Consider the following 16800-nt stretch of genomic DNA (forward strand, 5'->3'; position numbering starts at 1 on the left):
CGAGGTAGAATGGAGGGCTTTCAGACTGATACATAAAAATATCCAGTTGTCAATTTGCCAAGAAAATCTATTTTCATTTCTTCCTCTCCAAGCTCATCTAACACTCTTCTCTAGACAGACAACACATTTTATAGCTTAAGAAAAAAGCTATCAGTAACATCTTGCTGTTTCATAGCTCCATACTTTTGTATAGGCTGCTCATTCTACCTGGGATAGCCTTGGTTCTTTAAAACACTGCAGAGATATTAGAAGTTTTCCCTAGCCCTACTAAGTAGAGGTAAACACTCCTTTCTCTGGGTTACCTCTGTACTTTTTTAACACTAATATAATTGTACTCATATGCTATAATTGTAATTTAAATTACAATAAAATAGAAGAAAAACTATATATACACACACATATGTGTGCATATGTATATATACATACATGTATATGTATGTATGTGTGTGTGTATATATATGTTTTTATGCTAGACTGTGAGCTTCTAAAGCTCAGGAACAGTTATTAGCTCAGCACCAAATTACTACTCCCTGGTAAAACTTAGAAGGCAATACATGTTTGCTGAGTTTAATGAAATCTCCAGGGAGCAAAAGTTTCTTCTTTATTTTATGGCCAAAGAATCTCCTGGCCCATCAAAATCCTCTAGTGAAATATTTTCCCAATCCTGAGCTTGCATTAATTGATCTGTTTATTCACTGAACCCTACTACTGTGTGCCAGGCAGAGTGTTATGTTAGGTCTTAGGAATATAGTAGTAGGCAAAACAGACCTGGTCCCTCTCCTCACGAACCCCCTGTCCCTACTCACACTCTTCCAAATTACTCATTTCTATTAATTTACTGCAAAATAATATTCTCACCTCTAGTAATAACTTTTCAATTCAGAAGGCCATATATAAAAGCAAATTGATACTGAGTATGTTTCTGCTGAAAGGTCTATAAAGAAACTTTCTAGGCTGCAAGGTATACTCTTCATAAATACATATATAGATGTATGTATTTCTATGTACATGTACATTTCTATGCCAATGTATACATATATTATAGATATGCAATACATAATTAAGGCTCACACAAGAATACAACCCACTTATAAACAGAAGGATCCCTTGACCCTTCAAACTTAGGTCCACTTAATTAAAAACGAAGCGTAATTTGTACCCTTAATTTAATGGCCTATGATTTTCAAGTTTAACTATTTTCATGTTGATTGCTATATTTTGGCCCCATTTTGAAGGCACCACAAGGGTGTTTATGCCCTGAAATAAAGAGAAACAGACAACCTTTCCAACCCTGAAAACAAAGGAAAAAATTTAAGACAAACAAACATGAAAAGCCATCATGTATTTCTCTGCACCCAGAATAGTGCTAAACACAAAGTAGGCACTAAATGAATACTTTCTAGATAATTCAGTAAATGAAAGAGCAAACACTTGCAGTTAATGCAGTTCCTCATTAGGGCAAGCCAAAGGAAGAGCTATCGATTTAAGGGGAAAGATAGTTCAAAACTAAATCTTGACCCAAATGGTGAAAAGATGATTACCTGAAAATAATTTTAATCTTTTTTTTTTTTTTTTTTTTGGAGACGGAGTCTCGCTCTGTCGCCCAGGCTGGAGTGCAGTGGCCGGATCTCAGCTCACTGCAGGCTCCGCCTCCTGGGTTAATAATTTTAATCTTATAGCTACGCTTTAAATTCTTTGGTCTCTTAGCTCTCAGGGCAGTGATGTATACCGTGTGGGGTGCAATATCACATCTACCTAACTCAACCAGCTTATCCAGCCGAGGACAGGCATCATAAATATTCCAGTGAGTTCTGTGAGGATTAGGCGTAAACAGATGTCTAGTTCACCTCTGCATTTCTCAAGAGTCTTGCCAAACTCTATAGAATCTTCTCCAGTTAATGTGCTTTTGTCATTTCTGGGCTTCTTCTACATGTTACAAATAAAGTGGATACTTGTGGTGGTAGGTGACAAGGTTCATAGGAGAAGGTGAAAGCAGGAAAAAAGGTCAACAAACATTTACCGAGCACCCACAGTTTTTAGGCCAAGGCTAGGTTCTGGACATACAGAAATAAAAACACCCATCACTGGTGACTCTATATATCGAGTCTCAATACTTCTTGGTCACCATGATAGGTTTTGGTATACGTTGTTCTTATTTGCAATTTAATAGCAGGAATTTTATCTCTACCACAGAAGAAAACAAACACCTTTGGGCTCATTCACAAGCACATATTCATGAAATTTTAAGATGTAAGAAAATTCATTGTGTTGTCATAGATGAAGACATTTCTTTAAAAAAAAAAAAAACAGCAATTCCATCTGGTCTGCTAAACAGGTTCTCTTGGTAACATCATGCATGTTTTAATAAATTTATCTAATTGCATTGCTCCTGGGTGGGTAACTAAGAACTCTGAAGGACAGATATATTCCCAAATTATTTCTCAAGCAAATTTTTGGGTGTGTACACGTTAACAGTAGAAAGGAATCTAAATAAATTAATATTTCCAATTATAGTATACTACCATGAAGTGATTTGATTAAAATATTTTCCTTAAAAATAAAAAGGAGGCAAACTTTTGTTTCTATGAAGAAACATTCTAGGCTGCTGTGTCTGATGGAACGTGTACTCCATCTTCATGAGTACATATATAGATGTATGTATTTCTGTGTATATGTACATTTCTTTGTAAATGTTACATTTAAAAAGTAGATTCAAATAACCCTAATTTAATTTTAAAAAATTTTAAACACAAGGAAAATGTTTTCCTTTATATCGTCCTTATCACTATGACAACTAAATGGGTTTGATGCAATTCTGTCTTATCCTAATTAAGAACATGGCCCTGCAACACGGTATTCTGTTAATATTAAATGAAAATGTGTGAATTATCTAGTTTTAATTAGACTGCTGCATTTATGGCTTTCTGTTGTGAGCAAATGCTGTTTAGTATATAAAACATAAATTGAGATTTGTTTCTTAAGAATTAGATGAATGTAGGGGAAATCAAGGGGAACCCACACTGCTTGAATCACACATCCTTATGTAGAGTCTGTATCCATTCACTTATCTTTTCATCCTTCTATCCAATACTATTGAGCCCCTCCTATTAGCAGTCAATGGAAGGACAAAGAAAAATCTGTCCTTACTAATGAGCTCCCTCTGGTGATAAGATCCACCAAAACAGATAATTATAATATAATATAGTAAGATAAACGTAGTTACAGAAATAAGCCGGGAGTATTTGAGATATAGCAAGAAAGTCCCAACTGGTGGGGAGGAAGGGAAGAGAAACATCTTTCAGGAGGACAATTAGTCAATAAATAAACAAATAATGCTTATTTATTTTTTGTTTCGTCAATATCCCTACTCACTTTCCCGCTCCTGTATTATTTTGAGGCAAATAATTTCACCCATGCATATGTCAGTGTGTAGCTCTAAAAGATAAGGGTGCTTGTTTTTAATATAAGCACAATACAATGATCACATCTCAAATATTACCAATAACTTGTCACCACATATATAATTGGTGTCCAAATCTCCAACTGTCTCATCGTCATGATTTGTTTTACCATTTATGTTTTGTTTGAATTGAAATACACAAATGTTCATTGCTTACAATTTGTTACTTTTAAGTGTTGCCCCTATATCTCCTTTTTCTTTGCCAATTATTTATTGAAGAAGCCTGAGTTTTAAAGAATGAGTGGAGGGTTAGACAAATAAAGGGGAGGGGAGTAAGGAAGGAAATTTAGAGAAATGGGACACCAGGAGAAAAAATGTTGTAGAAACATTGAGACTTTCCTTGATTTTTCTTCCTTCCCTTTCTTCCCCTTCTTTCTTTCTTTTTCTTTTTGATGGAATTTCACTCTTGTTGCCCAGGCTACTGCAATGGCACCATCTTGGCTCACCGCAACCTCCGAATCCCGGGTTCAAGTCATTCTCCTGCCTCAGCCTCCCAAGTGGCTGGGATTATAGGCACCACACCTGGCTAATTTCGTATTTTTAGTAGATACAGAGTTTCTCCATGTTGGTCAGGCTGGTCTCAAACTCCCGACCTCAGGTGATCTGCCCGCCTTGGCCTCCCAAAGTGCTGGGATTACAAGTGTGAGCCACCGTGCCCAGCCTCCTTGATTTTCTTAAACATGCAAACTCTGTGAGCATACTTACTTATTTTGGGAACATTGCTCAGTGTACTAACAATACTCTTCTCTATAAATCTAGTAAATTCCTGTATCATCTTCCAGCTTAGCTTCAGAAATTCTTCCCCACTTTTCTCTCATGTTGTCTCCATCCTCCTTTGAAGAATGTATCAGCTGGCATTTATCAACCAGTATTTTTGGTGTGTTTGCGTTGAGGAATCATGTGAGATGCTAGGCATATAGGGATGAATGAAATCAAATCCCTGCCTTCAAGAAACTCTCAGGCCGGGTGTGGTGGCTCACACCTGTAATCCCAGCACCTTGTGAGGCCGAGGCGGGTGCACACGAGGTTAGGAGTGCGAGACCAGCTTGACCAAGATGGTGAAACCCGTCTCTACTAAAAATACAAAAAAAATTAGTCAGGTGTGGTGGCACACACCTGTAATCCCAGTTACTTGGGAGGCTGAGGCAGGAGAATCGCTTGAACCCAGGAGGTGGAGGTTGCAGTGAGCTGCACACCACTGCACTCCAGCCTGGGCGACAGAGCAAGACTCTGTCAAACAAAACAAAACAAAACAAAACAAATCTCTCTGTGAGGTATTTTAGTAATAAATGAGGCAATGCCTATGATGCCTACGTTTTGGCCTAAAAACATATATTTTTCCAAATAATTTTTAGTCATGACAAACATATGCTCATTGTTGTGCAAGGCATAACTGGAGAGTTTTCAAAAAAAGGGATATTTGCCATGGAATCATTAATAGGCTTCCTCTTTCAGTTTCCATTTAAAGATGGAAAGCAACACTTTGTCAATAGGCTAATCATTTTGACTGTGTGTTTTATTGCTTTTTCTAATGTCCTATGTTATGAAAAGGTCATGAGAAGACTAATGTTGGAAGATCAGATTATCACATTATAATGATTTTAGCTAGTACCCTATGGCTCACATTTTACTCTTTATGCTGCTAGTGGGGCAACTGAAGGAAGCAAGACAATAACGCATTATCATGTAATATTTTAAAATGATGTTGTTGATGATGGAAGACCCACTAGCACTTTTTTATTCAATTAAGGGGCTGCCAGTATTGCCTTGGGTTTGTTATTGGCCTATACAAGTAGAAAGATACATCTTCATATTCAAGCACCTAATACAGTGTCTTGCACATTATGGGAAATGGTGGGTATTACATGTGCTGTCCTGCTACTTTCCAACTAGGTGACCAAGCATCATTTTCTCCTCTATTTTTATAGTGCTACTGTGAGAAGTAAATGAGATAACATGTATTCAGTGCTTTGCACACAGCAGCAGAAAACAGAGAATTTTGTTATTATTTGTTAAGTAAATGAATTTTTAAAATTGTACATTCTGCCATTGTCTTTTACTCCTTTACCTCTGCCCTATCCAAATCCCTGACCTGTCTTTCCAGACAACCTCAAATATCTCCTTTACCCACTTTTTAAAAACGCATAAAGGGCCGTCTTAAACATCTTAATACTTAGTTACACATTGTTCCTGTGTCTAAATGTTATTCTCCCTAATTGTAGCCATAAGTTCTTTAAAAATAAGATGAGTGTTACATAGAAGTGATGTCAAAATATTTATAGCTAGCTGTGCCAGGTATTAATGCTTTAGTTGCTCAACCATGGAGATGTGTGAGAGTCCTAGGGAAGGGATTCAGGGGTTCCAGTTTGAAGCAGCTTGGAGAGGAGCACTCAAAGAGCCCAGGGTAGAAGCTATTTACTAACAAGAAAATATTTCAATATTTTAAGCCTGCAGCCAGAATATTAGCACTGCCTGCAGCCAGAATATTAGCGCTGGCATTTTTGATACTTCTTTGGCATCCTCTATTTGTCAGGAACTCAACACACTTACTGATAAGGTAAGAAATTCATCCAAGGAACAGTTTCTCTATTTGTACAAGGAAGCTACAAAACAAGACAAAGAAGATTTTATCTGGTTTGTGCTATGGGGAAGTGAAGTTATGCCATGGTAATAATGGTACCTTTTAATGCTTATGTGACATATGTGCTTTTAAATAAACATTATCTGTCACCCTTCCACTATTTTTAGTTGCTTCTTTCTCTGCACTGGAGAACTGTCTAATCTGAAGAGGAAGAAGCCAGTGCCCTGGAAGCATTTCCTACCTGGTCACTGCACCCTTCTCTGACTCAAGCATGTTTTCTGAGTTAAAACAGAAGTCTTGGGCTCTTCACTGACACAGCTGGGTTGGGAGCACTTACCCATGCCTGGATACAGATTTTCTGAACAGATTTTATACACCAGAAGCAAGGGGCAAGAGGAAATATACTTTGATTCTGTTTATTGCTATTATTTTCTGTTCTTTGGAATGAAGCTAGATAGACAAATGAATATTTTAGGAGCATACCCACCAGGTAGGTAGACTGACAGCACTGAGACAAGCTTCATGAGTGAAATAAGAATGTTTAATCATTGCATTTGGATGACAGAAAATTGTGAACTATATGAGCATGCTTGTGATAGAAAGTAAATAATGGTTTTGTCACTTCCTCTTCTATGCTGTAAAAGTGGAAAAACAATCCAAAGTGTAGTTAATTAAATTTGGAGTTAGGAATTTTAGTGGAAAACTATTACCAAGCCCATTAAGTACAATCTTAATGAAGGAAGTATTCTACTTCCTCAGTGGAAAGAAATGATGATTACTGCCAAAGGCTGAAGAACTTATGAATTATATAAACTTTGAATTATCCAGAAATCAGAGTGAAGTCTAATTTTTCTTTGAAGCATTGAAATTTTGTTGAGAAATTTTTACTCTATGTCTCATTTCCAAAGTGACATAGCAAACACACGTACCAAAATATATTCTTATTTGTCTTATCATATTTTTTAGCATTACAAACATCATGATATCAAAATCCAAATACACTTGAGTTATTGTATAAGTCATTAATCTTCTCTGAGCAGGTTTAATTAGAAGTAAAAAGGAGAAGAAGAAGATGATGATTTTGTTCAAAATACTATAATTCTTGAGCCTGGTAACATACATTTTAAAGTTCACATTGATTGACTCCAGATCTGTATCCACATTGTAAAGAATCAGAACATTTGACTGTGGTTTAGCTTAGAACTCAATGGTCATTATTTAACAACAAATTTTGGTGAGACTGATACTCTAGGTTTTCTGTTCGTTATTCTACTGGGCACAGGGCTTCTGGCTGTCTGGTGATTTCTGCAGTAGTGCCAATGTAAAGATAGGCAGTGAGTTGAACAATTACTTCATTAGCTTTTGTGGCAAAGAGCATTTTTCTCTACCTCAAAGCCTTTCCTTCTTTCTTCTCCCCTGGCAAACTCCTACTCTTCCTGGAAACCAGTTTAGGGACATGCACCATCAAATGCTTCGCCTTCATTCCATTATGTTATGTACTAACTCTAGTAGATATTTGTACATTATGTATTGTACATTTCACAAGTTATAGATGGCTGCTGGATTCTTTTCCAGCATCCTACCCCACCACCATCCCATCCTAACAGCCAACAGCTGCCAAATTTCAGTTAAGGACTCATAATGTCCTGGGGAGACTGTCTTTATCCTATTTAAGCTTTAGAATGGGGCTGGAGATTTGGTCTCATGTTCAGGGGTGGATAGAAGCCAGTCTCTTCAAAGTGAATTCTAGCAATCATTGTTAGGATCTCTTTCTAGCCGGATGTGACTATGAAAACAAGTTGTCTAGGAGCCACTGGCAACTGTCCTGAGGCCATGAGGGCAATTAGTCTTGGTATGAAGCTAACACAAAGACAGGCAGTGTGGCAGGACCAAAAGGGATTTCTTGACAACATTGTGAGCTGAGCTACAGGACCAGACCTCTTGAAGCTGACTTTACTGATGTACTTTTAAGTTACCATCACCAATGTGGGTATATATTCCCTTTGTTGAGCAAGTCAGTTTGAGTAATCAGTTTAACCCTGTATTTTCAGATTGGGTGAGCACTTAATGTAGGCATACTATGTGTTAAGTATTTACTGTGCCAGATACTTCATATGGATGAGAGCATAGCTTATACCAGGAAATAAAGTTATCTCATTTACATCTTCCCAACCGCCTTGTGAGACAGGAATTGCTATACCTGCTTTATAGTGAAGGAAAGCAAGGTTGCAAGGTTTAGTAGTGGGGAACACTTTCAACAATGCATTCTGCCTTTCCTCCTAGAAAACTACTTTGTTTTGCAAGCTTGACACTACTTACAATGGAAAGCAGCCTTATCTGTTACTGTCATGGCTGAGAAGGAATCACACTTGCAACTATGGGCTCATTTATCCATGTCTCTTGGATTATAAATTCCTTGAGTTCAGGGATTAAAGTATTTCATCTTTGTTACCTCATCACCCAGCAGAACACTTGGCACATGGTCCATGCTTAATAAATAACTAATAATAGACAAATGAACTAGAAAACAACCTAACAAAGCAAGATAATCTGGATTATTCTGACCAGAACACATGGCTTTCCCAAGTATTTTGCATTTTAGTTTTTTATATTTGGCTTGACTCTTTCAGAGTTAGATGTTCACAATATACTAACAGCTATTTTCTCCTCCAATTTCCTAAAAGTGTGTTTTCCCTTTTCTTATGATTATGTGAATGATTCATGTTTATTAAAAGTTCAAATGATAAATAAAACATAAAGAAGAAACTAAAAATAAAATGGAGATACTACCACCAAAGGCATGCTTTGTCTTGCTTTTGTTTGTTTGTTATCTCTTTGCACCATCTCTACTACCAACTCTTCTAGGCAAAATAAATATGGCACCCATTAGTCTTCACAGAGTCATCAATTTAACCACTGTATTTTCAGATTGGGTGAACACTTAATGTAGGCATACTATGCATTAAGTATTTACTGTGCCAGATACTTTAATATGGATGAGAACATAGCTAATACTGGGAAATAAAGTTATCTCATTTACATCTTCCCAACTGTCCTGTGAGACAGGAATTGCTATACTTGCTTTATAGCTAAGGAATGCAAACTTGCAAGGTTTAATAGTAGGGAATACTTCCAACAATGCATTCTGTCTTCCCACCTAGAAAACTACTTTGTGAAAATAATACTAAAAGAAACACAAATAAAAGGAAAAAAATCATTCATGTTAATTGCATAATAGCTTTCATTTCATTAAAAAACAAAAACAAAATCCCCCAAACCTCAAAGTTCTTAATAATCACAAAGATTTGTTGCTTAGAACTCCTGGCTGTTAATTTTCCTTAGGAGTGTCTTTGTCTCCAACATGACATAAGATGAAAAGGAACTATTGGGAGAATGATGCACTAAACAGAAGGGGCTATAGTAATGGCATAAGGCCACACAAAGTCATTGATAGCCATCTCTGCTTTGATTTGACTCTTCCTACAGGGGGAACCTCCCCTGTGCGACAGGGTTCCACTTGGATCATTCAGGCAGCCTTCTATTAGTCCTCTGCCCTAAGTGTTACAATTGCGATTTAAAACTAGAGATAAGGAAAGGACACCTGAAATTAGCTAGGGTCTCTCCAAGCAACTGTTTCCAAGTGCCCTAAAAGACACATGGCAGACAGTTTTAATCCAGCCAGTCCTAAAATTGTTTTCCAAAGTAAGGCTATGCCTCTGAACTAGAAAAGCCAATGTCTTTCCTTGAAGCTGAGATCGTCACAGTTTTGACCATTTCCTTCTTCAAATGATTTCTTTTGGGTTAATCGAGGAAAAAAGTCAAAAGCAAAAACATACAAAATCCCCAGAAAACCAACACACTGGAATTTTAGTTTACTACTCTGAATTATAAGTAAATGTTCTGCAACTCAAGGTAGGCTGACTCATATTTTTGGGACCCAGAACAAGAACATAAGCAGAGACTCCCAGTCCTGGGCTAGCCCTTCTTCTTTTTCATAGTTTCTTCCTGCACCACAAAAGACCTTTCATGCAGATGTGTGGACATCTCAGCTCATCAGTGCAAGCAATGATTAACAGCATCCATCCCTTGCCCTATTTCCTACCCTCATGCAAACAGAAGACTCTTGGTTTCCCCTCAGACTTGGGGGCAGGGGGTTGGGGAGGCACATCATACACCTCTTGAAAGTGAGCTTAGGAATGTTTGGGGAAAAAATTATTGAGTCCTATTTACCCTGAATATGATCCAGAAGGGGGAGAGAGCAAAATCTAAGAGAGCCCATCCTCTTGGCCTACAGCCTTCTCTAAAGCCAGAGATACAGGGAAACTTGCTCAGTTCAAAGGGTGGTACTGATTTAGGGTAACTTTCAGAGCTTGCCTTGAATTTGGTAGATTTACGACCTTTTTATGTTTCATTTTTTATACCAAATTTTATACTTCGATAAGAATAGGAAAGATGGCTCAGGAGAATGTGATCTTAACTGGCATAGACCAAAAGTGGGAGCAAGGAAATCCCCAACTTCATTTTTAAAATATTCCCTAAACTCTGAGAGGGATTAAACATATGAGGAGAGGAATCAAAGCAGATATGGGGCCAAGATCTCAAAATGGAAGTGTGAAGAGCTGGGCAAACTCTATTGCATGCTTCCAACATGTTGGTCACCATGTGGATCCTGAAATCAGACAGGCGTGGGTTTAAATCCTAGCACTGCTATATGCCAATTTACATTAGTAGTATATTTAAACAAAATTTTCTTTATCAGTTCCTCATTTGATAATGGAAAGCAAAATAGGATCTACCTGGTAGGGTAGTGATGAAGGTTAAATGAGAAAATGCATGTAAAATCATTAGCATAGTGCCTGGGACATCATAAACTATATTTACTAGTATTGTCAGGTATTTTAATACAACATCAGGGCTGGAATTATGGTCTAGTTGTTATTTGGCAAATAATGTACAAATCTATGATGTGTTATTTGGCATCAGTTTATTTCCATGTTCTCTATTGGAAATAAAATGTATTCTTTAAATAATTATGTAAGGACTTTGGATACTATTCTAGGAATTAGTTAAAAGTGAACAGAAAGGTAATAACTCTGTCTTTACTAGGATTCCAAAATAAAAACAAAAACACAAAATGATCTAGTTATAAGAAGTATATCTTGTTAATTTGAAAAATTGTATAATCTTCCTGTTTACCATGCAAATTTCTTTCAAAATCAACATCTATCAAAATGAGTTAATATATTTGACAAAATACAATTTACAACAATGACTACCTTTCATTGGACATTGCTTTGTGCTAAACAGTATACTATTGGCTTTACCTATATCATCAATTTGGTTAATTCTCCTAATTTTCCCCTCCTCCATTTTACAGAGAAAGAGCGTGAGGTGCAGACAATAATACTTGGTTGGGGACACAAAACCCTTCCCCTTTCCATTTACACCTTGCTGAGCCAGGTCTTTGAACAGCACTTTTAAACCTGTCCTTTTTGCCACCTTCCCTACACTCTCAAAGGAAATTATATGTGTCACGTAGGCAAAATTAACATTTGCCTCTTTAGCTTTTAATCCTGGTTTGAGAGACATGGTTTTGTGTGTATATGCCCTGTAAGAGGGTTCTTGTCACAGTTTATATTTGTCTTGCTGTAAATTTAATTGGGGATAACTCATATTAAATTTTCTTTTGTTGCTATAAATAGAGTTTATCATGGGTTGGTGGAGAAAATGGAAAAACCACTGCCAAATGAGAAGAAGTTCAGTTTTTGAGACTGGTACATAGGTTTATTTTTCCATAAAACCACACTGAATCAAAACCCAGATACTGCTGTAAAATAAACCATGGAGTCTGGCATGTAATTTTTAAAAATTTAATGTACAGTACAGCTCAAAGCTACTTTACAACAAATACAACTACATTATTCTTGGCATTAAGATATATTAACACTTTTAGGACCCTTCAGCTGTGTGACCTAAGCTTTACAAAATGTCATGGGCTGGCTGGAGCATCAAACACAGATGTTCATTTGTATCTGTGATGATTTGCTGAATTTCCTATCTTAATCATTATTGCTCTATCCATAAGCTTTGAGCCAAACATAAGACATTTTACAGACCCCTTGTGGGGCAGCCGCTTGTGGATTAGAAACCAAGTCTCAGGTTACACACCCCTAAGTGCCAACCATAATACATCACTCCTCTGCTCTTTAAGCAGAACTTATTCAGAGAAATGGAAAATATGGAAAAGCTATTTATGGACAAAAGAAGCATGTACAAAAAAAGTGTTCCTGAAAAAATATATATTCCATATTCTAAATCTGCCAAGTTTTTGGTATATTCAGAAAGTATACTAAGAAAGGAGAAATAACTTCATTGGAAGTGTGCTGGTGCCGATAACCAAAATATTTATGCAAAAAATAAAGCAAAGAGTAAGCTAACTAAGTCTTTGGTGAAAAAAATGCATACATTTTTTTCAAAGAGATGCTAAAATGAGTTGCTTTCTTTGAGGTTAAAGAGGACATTTGTTAAATCTACAGATTCTACATGTAAAGAGAAATTACAATAGTGTGCAGGTAAACACTTTGGACAAACAGTTATGGGTTTAGAAGACAGTAGCTACTTGCCAGTGAAATAAAGCGAATGTCAACAAGCCAGACACACTTGAAACATTTGAAAAAAATGTCCTTGTTACTCCTCTCCATATATAATATGCCATATGACACCACAGTTAAATCTGCTATTGCAAAAAAAGTACGTCAAGCTGTTGGTTTCTATGAGATTTGGACAGAGGCAAAACAACACAGCAGAGAGTCTAAGAAGGTACAGCGTTCACTTCTCTTTCCTTCTGAAGAGGAAATGACTTCCTATAGTTAGCTGACCAGGAGTTAGTACACATCCTGCCTGAAGCTAGGACCTGGAGCAAGGACCCGCAGCACACCCAGATGAGACAGAAATGCAGCTTCAGGTAAATGTTAATGGTGACAATGAAACTAGAGAAAATAGCCAGCCACAAGTCATGCAAATACAGCAGTCATGCCTTCTGCATTTGTCCGTCCTGCGGGTACATCGTACAGCTCTTTCCATAACGATCTAGTCTTTTCTTTCACTCCCTCTCCCACATCATCAACAGGCATGCCAAATGCAAATCCCATTGGATTCTGATCCCATCCCGGCAAAACGCAGGACTACCACCATACTGAGTTTCACAATAATCGCCACAATGCCAATTATTCACAGCCCCTCAGTTCTGTTCACACAAAAGATTGCAATTTGAATCTTGCCTTGCACAGGTTCAGCTCGGTTGGAGCTGGTTACCAGGCAAACGGTCTGTTTTAAGATTTGCCGATTGCTGAGGAGAGTGAATTAGGGGGGTGGGGATGGACAAACCACCCTGTACATACCTCCTTTTGGCAGCTAAGAAAAACAATTTCGTGACAAAGAGACTTGTTCTTTTCAAAGCTCACCCAACAAATGAAACTGATAGAATGAAACCTGAGAAACTTTAGCAACCAAAGAAAGCAGCCTTCCAAGGATCAAGGTGAATAATTGATTCATCGGGTTTTCTTTCATCTTTTAAGCTATTTTGCTCGTTAAAAGGAAATTGTGGAATTTGTCAGGAGCCCAAGCACTGACACACACTTCTGACAGCAAGTGCATATTCCAAACTACGGGTAGGTTTGCCAAGCTTATTCAACAACAACGATTAGCTGCAAAGCCAGGGAACTTACCGAGCACAAAATTATTGGAACAAAGCAGGGAGGAGGCAGGAGGCACCAAAGGCAGCTTCTCCGTCTCCTTGGTGCCAGGTTCTCCTGTCTGCTGTCCGGTTCACACTTGCCTTTATAACTAAGACTCCGACAGAACTCACTAGCGGAACCTGATGAATTATAAAACAGCCCCTCCTAGATTCTCATATTTTACATCACAGGGGGTGACCATGCAGCATTCTCGCTCACTGGGTACATATATTTCCTTGTAACTCATCCTGATAAATATATCAGCCTTAGAAGCAGTGACAGTAATTGGTGTTTGGGATGTACCACTATTAACCAATAAGATGCTTTCCCACCATCAGTACTGCACCCCCATCCTCTGCTTGTGTTCCCCTACACCTTGTTAAGGTGGATCCACCCAACTCAGTGAGGGGTAGGCAAAGACAACAAAATGTGGAAAAAGCCCCTGCACCAATGCACATACAGCAAGGCGTATTACTCAGGGTTAATGCTCATAATAGTAAGGATCAACTCCTATATTTGCATAGCCTGTCACAGTCTACCAAATACTTTCACTCTCACTGCCTCTCTCAGTGACTAAAGAAGGTATCAGGAGTGCTACAGTACAGATGAGCACCAGAGATCAGAGAGGCTAAGTGACTTTGTTTGGTATTCACTGAATTTAGGGAATACAAGGAGTCCTAGAGATTAGGGAGTCCAACCTCCTTACTGTGCAGATAAGGAACCCCTGGCAAGAAAGATAAAGTGACTTGCCCAGGTCACACAAAGTGTGATTTGAGCTTGAACCCAAACCCAGGTCTTCTGATGGCAAAGTACAGTGCCTTTCTATTCTACCATGCTGCCTCTGGAGCACGAAAGCCCAGCAAATGAGAAGACTGGAAATCATAAACAGTACTGTTGACCAAAAATCATTAACGGGCTGGCTTCATGGAGAGCAGCGTCTGAGCTTTTTGTTTCCTCCCTGAAAAGGTCAGTATAACCTTTTTAGGTTCATTGAATAACAGCACTGGAAAACATGTTTTGGATAATAATAGCTAATAACTATTGAACACATTTTAGGTGCCATGTAGTATTCTAAATGCTTAGCATGTATTGACTCACTTAATCTTCAAAATGTCCCTGTGAGGTAAGTACTATCATGAGCAACGTATCTCAGAAAGAAGCTGAGATTCAGGGAGGTTAACTAATCCACGCAGGATCATACATCTGTTAAGTGGCAGAGCTCTAATGGACTCCAGGCAACTTAGTTTCACAGCCCAGACTCATATATTATCTGGCCCCAAGCAGTGTTTTACACTAAACTGCTAGAGGCAGATGAACAATGAGAGCAGATTGATTTAATATGGCCTTTAGTAGAAAGGATAAAAAGATAATAAGTTTTGGAATTCAACAGAATTGTGTTTAACTGTCTTTGCCACTAATTTACTATAACATGGATTGTTTTATCTGTAAAATGGGTATATTAAAACCTACATCACAAGACTAAATGGAGAATATCAAGAAAATAATACAATGCCTAGTTTATAATGTGTACCCCCAAATGGTTCTCATTCCTACCGTATTTCCTTTGACAAAATGAATTTCTGCCACACCTTCTCCCTAAACTACCTTTTAAGATGTGAATTTTACTGTGCTAAGGAGTCTTCTAACCTGCCAGCCAGTGAAGGGGGAAAAGTCCTAAAGAGACCTAACATCTCTCTACCAGAGATGGGCTTTCTATCAGAGAATGAAGGGCCCAGGGCTCTGTGCTGGGCTGCCGGCCCAGCTCGCTAGCTTCTCTCTGCTTTACTTCCACCATTACTCAAATAAACTCGTCAGCCCAAGAAAGCAAATTTACAACATGTCTGCTATCCACTGTGAGACCATCTTGGCTTCTCTTACCCTTTTCAAACAAGCTCCCACCACAAAACCCATGAAAACAATGAACTTTTGCATGTAACCATACACTTACAGCCACTAAGTCACAGTGTGCCAAGCAGGAAGACAGGTATTTCTGTCTTGAACATTCCACTGCTAACTCCTACTGTAAGTCAGTATAGCCTAGTATTCGGCCACTGGTGAGGTCTCTATCAGATGAGCTCCTCCCTATCAAAAACTGCTATCTTCAAGGTATGCAGTCAGCATTCCTTGAGAGACATCAGAAGTAACCCTCTGTGAGACAAGGCGATGCTGTCATGTTGCAGGATATGCAGGTTTAGACATGAGAGATTTTCTTAGCTCCATGTTTCCAGAAAATAACTCTGTGGCCAACTTAATTTGCTCACATATAGTCTGTTCTCTCCTTGTTTAGTTTTTCCTCTGAGCATCTTACTAGAGGGTCTGGAATATGCATGGATGAGATGCCCTCTTTCCTGACCATACTTAATAGTAGGTACTATAGGAGCAGAGGTAAGAAATATAATTGGAGCTAAGGGATGGAGGAAGACATGTTCTTCTAAACTGGTAAGAAAAGCCAGATGTAAACAAAGAACAAGTGATAACTACTGCTACAAGATCAATGGTTACTTCCTGTACATCTAAAGTGGGTTATCCACATATTATCTGAAATGGCTTGGTCTAGTCTCCAAGTCTTCTCTGTGCCTTCCACCTACATTTACCCCCCAAAATACCCTCAGGAGCCATTTCTTCCCTGTCCAGTTCCCCCTGCTACCTGGCTATTCCACCATCATTCCATGAAAAATTAATATATATGAGTCATTATAACTCTTATAGTGCAGCATTTCTCTACTCCCCTGTCACAGATAATCATAATTTTATACACATTCTTTCATAATTACCACCTCAACCAACAATTACTCTCAGACATAATGAACTATGTAGAGTCTTGAAGCTATACCAATATTTTGCTTAAATTAGTGATGGTGCTAATATTTATTGAACACTTATTATGGGCTGACAATATACAAAACTTTACGCACATTTCTCATTTAACCTTGACAACAACTTTTTGAAATGGTCTGTACTATTATCTCTACAGTATAGGTGAGGACTCTGGCTAGAAAGGTTAGGTGACTTACTAACAGATG

The 16800-nt window shown here is 38.0% G+C and overlaps 1 protein-coding gene and 1 long non-coding RNA gene across 17 annotated transcripts in view; one reads left to right on the top strand and one right to left on the bottom strand.

Moving 5' to 3' along the window:
* The window catches only part of DLG2 (discs large MAGUK scaffold protein 2), a 2228225-nt gene that overhangs the window by 210839 nt on the left and 2000586 nt on the right, over positions 1-16800 (bottom strand). For 2 of the 16 annotated variants that reach the window (XM_015115427.3, XM_077964108.1), the window contains exon 1: positions 13769-14036. The exons of the other annotated variants lie outside the window; for them this stretch is intronic. The gene's annotated coding sequence lies outside the window, so the exon portion shown is untranslated. Of the gene's footprint in view, positions 1-13768; positions 14037-16800 lie in introns of those variants that run through there. 16 annotated transcript variants of the gene reach the window in all.
* LOC106993429 (uncharacterized) overlaps positions 1-16800 on the top strand; it is an 88377-nt gene that overhangs the window by 29633 nt on the left and 41944 nt on the right. The window contains exon 7 of the long non-coding RNA XR_013404240.1: positions 16065-16141. This is a non-coding gene — a long non-coding RNA (uncharacterized LOC106993429). The remainder of the gene's footprint in view (positions 1-16064; positions 16142-16800) is intronic.

The sequence above is a fragment of the Macaca mulatta genome, chromosome 14 (assembly GCF_049350105.2).
Source record: "Macaca mulatta isolate MMU2019108-1 chromosome 14, T2T-MMU8v2.0, whole genome shotgun sequence".
Classification (NCBI taxonomy): domain Eukaryota; kingdom Metazoa; phylum Chordata; class Mammalia; order Primates; family Cercopithecidae; genus Macaca; species Macaca mulatta.